The 10,375-nt window shown below is 51.2% G+C and overlaps 1 long non-coding RNA gene across 1 annotated transcript; it reads right to left on the bottom strand.

Moving 5' to 3' along the window:
- Window positions 1-1,444: 1,444 nt before the first annotated feature.
- Window positions 1,445-5,095, bottom strand: LOC149127858 (uncharacterized). The gene is made up of 2 exons (XR_016229606.1): window positions 4,968-5,095; window positions 1,445-2,427 (listed from the first exon to the last, which is right to left on the bottom strand). It is a non-coding gene; the product is annotated as an uncharacterized LOC149127858 (long non-coding RNA).
- Window positions 5,096-10,375: the final 5,280 nt, after the last annotated feature.

The raw sequence follows: 10,375 nt of genomic DNA, 5'->3' as shown, positions 1-10,375 counted from the left end.
AGGGGACCCTGGGCGACCTGAGGATCCTCCACCCCGGCGTGGAGCACAGTCACCGGCGTGTTCCCTACGCCCGGGACCACATCACAACACGGATGACTAAGAAAAGCAGTGAGACTCAGACAACAAATGTTTCCACTCTGTTATCTCAGGCCAGCCGCAGCAGTCAGGATGTCTGCTGCACACAACAGGTCCCCAGAGCCATGTAGGTGAGGGACTCCGGATCATTATCTCGCACGGGGACTCACTGGCTGTGTGCATCACACGGAAGTGAGGGCATGAGGAAGGGGAGGGTGACTCAGCTGGTCGGGTCTCCGCCTTGGGGAGGGCAGGCCAGCCGCGATCTACCTGCAGCATGGCAGATGTTACTAAGCCTGGGAGGTCCTTCCTTCAACCGGCCCTTGCCTGTGCTCTCAAAGCCTCCACCTGCTCTACGCAAGATTCTCTCAGACCTACAGCACCTTCCTGACCCAGGACCCTCAGCAAGACTGGCAGGAACCCGGGTTCAGGAAGAAAACAAAAGCAGGTCTGGGAACAGGCCAAGGAGCAATCGGGAAACTCACGGGGTTCTTTCCAGAATGTCTGTCTTCTCACCTTAAGTCTGCCTGTAACAGAGTAATTTCTTACGGGCAGGCGTGTGAACTAGTGGTTAACATAGCAGTTAGGACGTCCCACGGCAGAGGGCCTGGGCTCCATCCCCAGCTCCTGACTTCAGTCTTACTAATGCAGACCCTGGAGGCAGCAGTGATGGCTCGAGTCGTTGACCACAGCTTCCCAGGTGAGAGACCTGGACTGCGATCCTGGCTCCTGGCTTCAGACCCAGCTAAATCCCAGTGATTGAGGGCATTTGGAGAACCAACCAGTGGGTGGGAGCACCTTCTTTCTGTGTCGCTTCAATTTTCAAATAAATAAACAAACAATATACTGAAAGTTAGCCTTAAGACTCTGCAGTAGTCCTGAGCCTGGTAGCTATCATTAAAAACAAAAACAAAACAGTATGAGTTTAAAGATAAAGGGGGCAGGGGCCAACATTGTAGTGTGGCTGGTTAAACCACCGCTTACAGTGCCAGTGTCCCATATAGAAGCGATGGCTCGAGTCCTGGCTGCTCTGCTTCCAATCTAGCTCCTTGCTGATGTGCCTGGGAAGGCAGGGGATGATGGCTCAAGTACTTGGACCCCTGCCATCCATGTGGGAGACCAGGATGGAGTCTCCTGGCCTCAACCTGGCCAAGCCCCATCCATTGGGACCATTTGGAAGTGAATCAGAGGATGGAAGACCCCTTTCTCTCTGTCAATCTGTTTTTCTGCCTTCCAAATAAGTAAATCAAGAAAGAGAGAGAGAGAGAGAGAGAGAGAGAAAGAAATTACTTCTAGATTGAATAAAAAAAAATCAAACCAGCAAGAAAAAGAAAGATGATGAGAAATAGATGCACAAACTGAAAAGGAATTTCAGCTTATATCCCATAGTTATATCTCTACACGATTCTGTATAATATTGATTACAAAACAGAATTCTAACTACAATCATGCATTATGTTTAAAGATGAACATTCGTATTAATGACCCAAAGCACTCACGGATGTTTATACTTTGTTCCCTGTTTTTTCTGCCATAAAAGCCATCAAGATATGTGATACTTAAAAAATCTGTCCGTTTTTCTTCAGTGCTGAGTCTCCTGCAGGGGTGAGCTACACTTCTCTTTCATTCCACCCACAGCAGCACCCCATGAAAGAGGCTTTGTTAGACGAGGGACACTTCCAGTGGCCACGGAACATATGTCTCCGTAATCCCCAGACAGAAGTCATTGTCCTGCCCAGCAAGGAGCCCTAGCAAAGCTCTGTGCACTGAGCGAGCGTGCCACGTGTCCTTGGGCTCTGCGGCTGCATCCTGGCCAGGGCGCCACGCGCTCGGAGCCCCACGGGCCTGGCCCACCTGGCTTCCTGATTCAGCAGCTCTTCTCTCCGCAGAACAGATGGACCAGTCTCCCCAGCCCCCACCCGGGCCAAAGAAGCCCTTGGGGAGATCCTCCTGTCTTGTTCTTCCCAAATGGGCTTTGCTATAAAAAGCAAATTAAACAGCCATTGTTCTTTGCCTCCAACAAACTGGCAGACGAACATCCGGCTTAATACCAGTGACTCCCTAGCTGCCTGCAGCAGTAAGAAAAAAAAAACACGCCTTCCACTTGCAACAGATTGTTTCCGAAGTTCCAGGCCTTTCTTTGAAGCTGTGTCCTTTCTTTTGCTATGATGCAGAATACACAGCAGTGGCTTCTGGTCAATCCTCCTGAACTACTCCCCGCTGTTCCCAGAGGGGCTCAGGGCTCATAAGGGAAGCAGATCCCTCTCTCCTCTCTTCCGCAGACATTTGGCAGGGAAAGACTCATGGAACTGGATTCAGGAGTCACCAAGTAGTAGAGCACCCCCGGCGAACCTGGAGCAGAAAACATAACACACTTAGAGCCGAGAGGACACTAAGATCCAGCGAGCTCCGACAAAGTGGGGCTGCGAGGGAGGGGAAGAAGGAAGTCAAACACACCCTCAGTCTTCAGGCAGCTTTGGGAGAAGCTGCGGGGAGAAGAAGCAGTGGGGGAAAGAGAGAGAAGGAGGGAAATTGGAAGGGAGAGCGTGGGGGTGGGTGAGGGCGGCCAGTGGGGCTGTGAGGCTGTGGGCCCCTTCAGACACAGGTAGAATGTCCTGCACAAGCAGGCTGCCAGCTGAGGCTGGAAAGCCTGTCTCCAGGCCAGCTGGCATCTCCCCCACTCACGGCTTCTTGTGCTGCATCTGTGACCTTGCAGCCTTAAATCACACCTTCGGGGTGGGTACAATCTTCTTCTCAGAGCTGGCAGGGAAGGGCTGAGCCCCTGGGGAGAGTTGGACCAGCTCCAGAGACCCTGGCTATCTTGTGTGACCTTGCGGTTTTAAACCATGCCTTCAAGTTAGTTGCAATCTTCCACCCAGAGCCAGTAGAAGAGGGGGCTGAGCCCCTAAGGAGACAGACAGTCTCCAGGAGACCCCCACTATCTCCTTGAGCCCCAAGCCAATCAACGTACGTACGTGAAACTCCCTGTCCAGCGGGCACCCCCAATAGGATGACCCAATGAGCAAATAGTAATGCCTTAAAAACCCGGGACGCTTCCTCAAAGCCAGTGTCCTGCTCGGGCACTCCGCCTGGGCTCCTCTCTGGCCAGACGCTTTCTCTAGCGCTTAGCCAATCGAATAAAAGTTTCTGCCTCTTTGCAAATTGTTTCCCGGCTTTTAATTTCTATTCTAAGCTGAGGAGAAGAACCCACGAGACTCGCTCTGGCACCGCCGTCCCCTCCATGACCAGTAACAGTAGGGAGGCAACTTCACAAGGGAACTTCAGAATGTCCATGGCAAATGTGTTATTAACAAAATATATACATAGTATTCAAATTGTTTCGCACCAAAATCAACTTCTATTTTAATTTGACGTCCCATGATCCTTTTGGAGCACCTTTGTTATTTATTGCTTAGCACACTATAAAATAATGGTTTATCTAATGGTCTCCATCCCCTTACCGCTCACTCTAAGATCTGTAATTTAGGCTCCTGTTTAGACTTGACTTCAGATTCAACCTGCACCAAAATCTAACTTTCATCAACCATCACTGATGGCATTCTAAGGCGGTCCCCCAGAGCCATTCCTTCTCCAGGTACCGTCCAAAGGGAACAGGGAGCTGGCAGAAGCCAAGTCTCCATCCACACAACAAGTGCCATTGTGCCATTAACCACAGATCTCTTGGCTGATGTAATGAACAGCTTCGCACAAACAACTCACGCAATTCATCGCGTGTCTGTAATCCTAAAGCAGAGATCTAACATCTCAGATAAACCTCAGGGGAGCTAAAGATGTCGGCTGTGTGCACTGAGGTTCCAGGAGGGGAACTCAGAGCCAACAGCAGGCTTTCGATCAAAAGGATTTCAGCCTTGTTGATCGCCCGCCCTTTAACATGAAGGCTGGAGGAGCTGTCTTAACTGCTCGGGTCTGAAGGCCAAGTGCACCACCGAGACCTTCACCCTGGCTGGGCCTCTCCATCATTACTAAGCCCCCGTGGGCTTTGAGGTTTCCAACCACAGCTGTCACATTCAGATTTTCAAAATGAAACCTTGGTACGAGTTTCCTGACTGTCTTCTCTCTACGTGGTCAAGTGGCCTTGTTCTCAGAAAGGGAGAGACACTTCTGGTAAATAAAGGACCCAAACAGGAAGTGAGCCGGTGACGACCTGCAGTGGGTGCCGGCGGTGGCCGTGGAAGGCTCAGGGAGGTTCCTCGGGGATGCCACTCGTGCCCTGTTGGCGGAACTACCTCTGCCAGCCGCTCAGCTTACGACGGCCCTGGCAGGAAGGTGCCAGCCAGCACTTCTGTGACCCTCAGAGCCTCGTCTGCAGCCCCGTGGTCTTCACCACTGTAGCAGCATTGGCCAGTTGTATTAGGGGCAAATAGCACTGGTTTCCTACAGCTGTTGCTACAAATGGCCACATGTAGTGGTTTAAACAACACAAGGATTATCTCACCCTTCTGAGAAGATGGGTTTCACTGGGCTGAAATCAAGGTGTCCACAGGACTGCACCCCTGCTGGAGGCTCCAGGGGAGCCTTGCCTTTCCCAGCTTCTAGAAGCTGCCTGCACACCTTGGCTCACGGCCACTCCCTCCATCCTCTGACCCAGAAAGGGAGGTTGGGCCCTTCTCTACCCACTCTTCTGCCTCCTTCTACTTTTAAGGACTCTGTGTGGACAAAAGGCCCACCCAGATAATGCAGGACAATCTATTTTAACATCAGCTACTTGGCCACTCTTATTCCTCCTGCAACCTAAATTCCCATTTGTCACGCAATATAGCACTCAACAGATTCCAGGGGTTAGGATATAGACCTTTTTGGAAGACCGTTACACCGCCTACTACGCAAGCAAACCAAAGCAAAAAGGATATAGCGTGGGGACGAATGCTCACCAGAGTGTCTTCAAAGCACCAGCAAAACAAGCCGAGTGCTAGGTCCATGGTGAAGGAACACACACAGGGCCAGGGAGGGTGCCTTGTGTCCAGTGTGGTCGCAAGGAGATGGAACTGAGATGAGGCACTCCAGGGGAGTTTTGGCCCGTGAGACCCGGTAGGAACCCCAAGAAGTCATGTGACTACCTTTATGGCTCGCCCCCACATTTCTGCGGTCAGACATTTTGGTGCAAATTTGGAAGATGTTCAAAGCTGCAACCAACACAAAGCCAGGTGGCAAGCATGTCAGCGTCTCCTTCGGAAGCAAGCTGTCCCTGAAGGCACTGTTTACTCGGTTCCCACCGCCACCCCTTCGGCTCTGACTCAGTGTTGAAACTATGTGCAGTTCTGGCAGCTCAGGAAGCAAAGTTCTCCCATGTCCCAGGAAACACATGATTTTTTTTTTTTCCTCAAGGGCTTACTCACAGCAAATGTTTTTGTATTCGCATTAGCCTAGGTGTTGAACTGGATCTAAGACTCTGACCATGAGGGCAGTGCATGGGAATGTTACTGAGAAGGACTTGAGGGGGCTCCAGGGAATCTGTGTGCCCTAATTGAGACCCATGACATGCTTGAGTGCCAGCCAGATTTTTTTATAAGATTTTTTTTATTTATTTGAAAGTCAGAGTTACACACAGAGAGAGGCAGAGGCAGAGAGAGAGAGAGAAGTGAAGCATCCACTGGTTCACTCCCCAAATGGCTGTAATGGCTAGAGCTGCGCCGATCTGAAGCCAGGAGCCAGGAGCTTCTTCCGGGTCTCCCACACGGGTGCAGGGGCCCAAGCACTTGGGCCATTCTCTTCTTCTTTCCCAGGCCATAGCAGAGAGCTAGATCGGAAGTAGAGCAGCCGGGACTTGAACTGGCGTCCATAAAGAATGAGTGGCACTGCAGGTGGCGGCTTTATCAGCTATGCCAGAGCACCAGCCCCATATCTTCTCTTAGTCCTCCACCCAACCTTCTGAGACAAGACACAGTGCCAGTCCCCACTGGGCAGGTAAAGGCAAAGAGATTTCTAACAGAGCTGAGATGGACTGGGGTCTATTGGGCTTATAAGACAGTTTTGTACCGTGTTCAGTCATTCCTTGGGTAATCACGTCATCACATCATGTTAATTGCAAACAAGAAAGATTTCCTGCCTATTGTATTATATCTGTTATATATGTGAAGGGCTTTCACAAAGTTCATGTAAAATGTGCACTCTGTGTTTCCCAGAACTTTTTGAAATCCCCTCATGTATGTGGATGTACATATATGTGTATATATGTAAATATGTATTTTTAAAAGATTTTATTTATTTGAGAAGCAGAGTTACAGAGGCGGGGGGTGGGGGGGAGACAGAGATAAAGGTCTTCCATTCAATGGTTCACTTCCCAGATGGCCACAATGGCCGGAGCTGCTCCAATCTGAAGCCAGGATCCAGGAGCCTCTTCTGGATCTCCCACACAGGTGCAGGAGCCCAAGGACCTGGGCCATCTTCTACTGCTTTCCCAGGCCATAGCAGAGAGCTGGATTGAAAGTGGAGCAGCCAGGACACAAATGGGCACCCATAGGCACTGGCTCTAAGATGTATTTTCTTTGTTTGAAAGGCAGAGTGACAGAGAAAGAAGGAGAGAGAGGGAGAGAGATCTTCCACCAGCTGGTTCATTCCCCCAAATGATAAGGGCCAGAGTGGGGATGAGGCAGAAGCCAGGAGCCTGGAACTCCAGCTGGGTCTTGCACATCGGTGGCAGGGGCTCAAGGACTTGGATCATCATCCACTGCTCTCCGGGCGCATTAGTAGGTAACAGGATTGGACAGGGAGCAGCGAGGCCTCCAACCTGTACTCTGATGTGGGATGCCTGTGTTGCAGGCTATAGCTTAACCCACTGTGCCACAGCGCCGGCCCCTATATTTATATCATCACATACATTATCCACATGTGTAGTTAAAGTCACTAAGCATCTCTGTCCCCTCTCTAAATTTTCCCAAAATGCAAATTTCATTCTTTTTGGTTTGTCTATGAAATATTATATCTCCAAATCTCTGACTTCTCTCTCCCTCTCTCTCTCTCTCTCTCTCTCTCTCTCTCTCTCTCTCTCCCTCCCCCCACAGTCACCTCCCTTCCGTTAGAAGTACGCTTGAGTGTGTCATCGCCATCCTGCAGACAGGAAGAGACAAGTGTTGTTCCATAGCGCGGACCTGGGCGCTTCCTCCTCTGTAACCACCTCATCCATCTTGCTTCACCGCTCTCCAGCCCAACAGTCTCAGGCTGAACGCACTTCCCTTTCCTGGTGTGACTGACAGCTCTGTTAGCCTCGCCCCAAGCAGTGGTCACGTACGGATCACGCACCGTCCACGTACCGTCAAACCCACCCGCGGCTCCCAGTCCCTCCTGCGCTACTGCTGGGTCCTGCCTTTACTCTCTTTGTTCATTTTCACCACGCTGTAAGCATTCCAGCCAAGTGCTCTCCTGGGAAGGCTTTTCCCCCCACGCACCCACCCCCCTCCTACCCTCCTGCCATCTTCCAGAATTCCCATCTGTCCCTCGGCGTTGTCACAATGGCTCTGCGTTAACGGGTACGCACTTCACCCTGGAGTGGTGGGGTATTTGACCAATACCAGGTGACAGGTTCTTTGCAGAGAATCCAGAGACACCGTCTCGTGTGATGCTTTGTGACTGTCAGCTGGTGCGGGAGTGGGAATGTGTTCATCAGCGGAGCCCCCTCCTTGATTCCCGGTGTGGGGGTGGGGAGGTGGGAGTGGGCAGGATTCTGCGCGGTCAGAGCAAAGGGACCCATCCAAGCAAGCTGCTCCAGCCGCCCCGCTCACCGGGTCGCTCAAGGTTGTAACCCCTCTCTGGTGAGAGCTCTCGCAAACCAGGAGCTTTGTACAGATGCACGTGTGCTGGAGGCGGCCCCGGGGCTCAGCAAAGGTGAGATGGTAGCTGTGGAGTTGGGGCAGGCGGCGGAAGTAGAGAACTGATTGTCCTCCGTGAGGCCCCCACGGGAAAGGGTTTGGCTGCGATCAGAGGAGCTGGGAGGCCACGCCCTGGCTGGTCTGGACACCTGAGATCCTCCTCTTCCGGAGAGGACTGGGTGGAAGACAGCCTTGCCCCAAAGCTCCCTGTGATTAAACGGAACTGTGGGGCCCCGTTGTGTGTGTGGCTTGAAAGTAGACAACGCACCAGAAATGGCTGTAAAACGAGGGGCCGGCTCTGTGGCTCAGCAGGTAAAGCCACCGCCTGCAGTGCCACCCATTCCATATGGACGCCAGTTGCAGTCCTGGCTGCTCCACTTCCGATCCAGCTCTCTGCTGTGGCCTGGAAAAGCAGTAGAAGATGACGAAGCCCTTGGGCCCCTGCACCCGCGTGGGAGACCCAGAAGAAACTCCTGGCTGCTGGCTTCAGGTCAGCACAGCTACAGATGTTGTGGCCAGGTGGGGAGTGAACCAGTAGATGGAAGACCTTTCTCTCTCTCTCTCTGCCTCTGCCTCTCTGTAACTCTGCCTTTCAAATAAATACATCTTTTTTTTTTTTTTAAGACTAAAGTGATTCTGTGTCCATTTAAAAAGACTCAGGGGAAAATATCCAATGGGAAAATCAGACCAGAAAAAAAGGCGAAGTCTTGAAACAGCGTGCTTTCTTCAACACTTGGTGAGAGCAGGTTTCTGAGAAGGATGTAGAGCCATGAAGTGCTCGGGCTCCACAGGAATCCCCCGATCTCTGCCCTGAATACCAAAGAGGAGAGTAACTGTCAGGAGCAGCAACAGTTAAGTGCCAGGCTCCAAAGTTTACACTCATCCTGCAGGGAAAATATTTTTAAATATTTATTTATTTATCTGAAAGGCGAGTTACAAAGAGAGACAGAGGCAGGGGAGGGGGCAAGGTGGAATCTTCCATCTGCTAACCTACTCCCCAAATCGCTGCAATGGCTAGGGCTGGGTCAGACCAAAGCCAGGAGCCTGGAGCTTCATCCGGGTCTCCAACAGGGGTCCAAGGGCCCAAGGACTTGGGCCATCTCCTGCTGCTTTCCCAGGCTCATTAGCATTTAGCTGGATGGGAAGTGGAGCCAGCCAGGACTTGAATAGGCGCCAACATGGGAGGCGATGGCCCAACCTGCTGTGCCACAGCAATAGCCCCACCCAAAAAATATTTTTATGGCCATTTTACAGTTGTGGAAACTAAGGTTGTGCCAACTAAGACATGTGCCTGGGTTCAAGTCCTGGCTCTTCTTCCCCTAGAATGGAGAGGCAGTCGGTGATGGCTTAAATAGCTGGGTTTCAGCCACACATGTGGGAGACCCAGACTGCGCTCAGACACACGGCTTGAGCCCACCCCAGCCCCGGCTGTTGAGGGCATTTGAGAAGTGAACCATAGTTGGGAGATTTCTCTCTCTTTGCTTCTCAAATAAATAAACTGAAAATATTTACATTTATTTACTTGTTCGTTTACTGCGGTCCCCCACCCCCACACATATGGCTGCGAATGAGAGTCCCCATGCAAGCGCTTTGAACACTGATGCTACTGGGCCATTCCCTTGCTGTGTAGACAATAAATCCAGTTGTGAGGCAACTTCAAAAACTTCACTGCACATGGAATGAAAAGAGAGTTTATTGTGGAGCAAAATGTTTTGAAATCCAGGCAGTTTTCTCACAGTACATATTTCCATGAAGTTCTAGAAGGCCTCTCATAAGTCTGGATTTCAGAATGTTTCGCACAAAATAAACTCTTCATTCCATTGTCCACAAACTTTCTGAAGTTCTCCTGACTCCCCACATTCTGAGTACTTTGTGGGCTTCCTGTATCGCCTCCATAACCGTCAGACAATACGCTTCTGTTGTCTAAGCCCTCTACTTTGTGTTTTTTTTTTTTTAATTTACTTATTTGTTATTTATTTGAAAAGCAAAGCGACTGTCAGAGAGCGAGAAAGAGAGAAATCTTCCATCTGGTTCACTCCCCAAATGCCCACGACAGCCAGGACGAAGGCAGGCCGAGGCTGGGAACTGCGGACACAGTCTGGGTCTCCCACATGGGTGGCAGGGACTCAAACTTGAGCCATCACTGCTGCCTCCCAGGGTCTGCATTTGATAAGAGAGCTGGAGTTGAGAGCGGAGCCCCGGACTGGAACACAGACATCTATCATGGGATGCGGGATTCCCAGGTGACTTCTTAACTGCTACACCAAATGCCTGCCTCCACAATGACGATTTCCGGGAAGATTTTTGCTAAGTTGCTAACCATCGTTGGCTGCACATCAGAATCACCTGTGCAGATTTCAGCCTCAACACCCAGCTCCGTGCCAGGGCCTGGGGCAGCACTCGGCAACTGTGCTTTAAAAACCTCGCCCAGTGGATTTTGACCTCCAGCCGGAGCTGATTCCCACAGACGAGGG

The sequence above is a fragment of the Oryctolagus cuniculus genome, chromosome 2 (genome assembly GCF_051225735.1).
Source record: "Oryctolagus cuniculus isolate XC-2025 breed Fujian yellow rabbit chromosome 2, ASM5122573v1, whole genome shotgun sequence".
Classification (NCBI taxonomy): domain Eukaryota; kingdom Metazoa; phylum Chordata; class Mammalia; order Lagomorpha; family Leporidae; genus Oryctolagus; species Oryctolagus cuniculus.
Note: the sequence above shows the minus strand (reverse complement) of the source record. Positions and strands in the feature narration are given on the sequence as shown.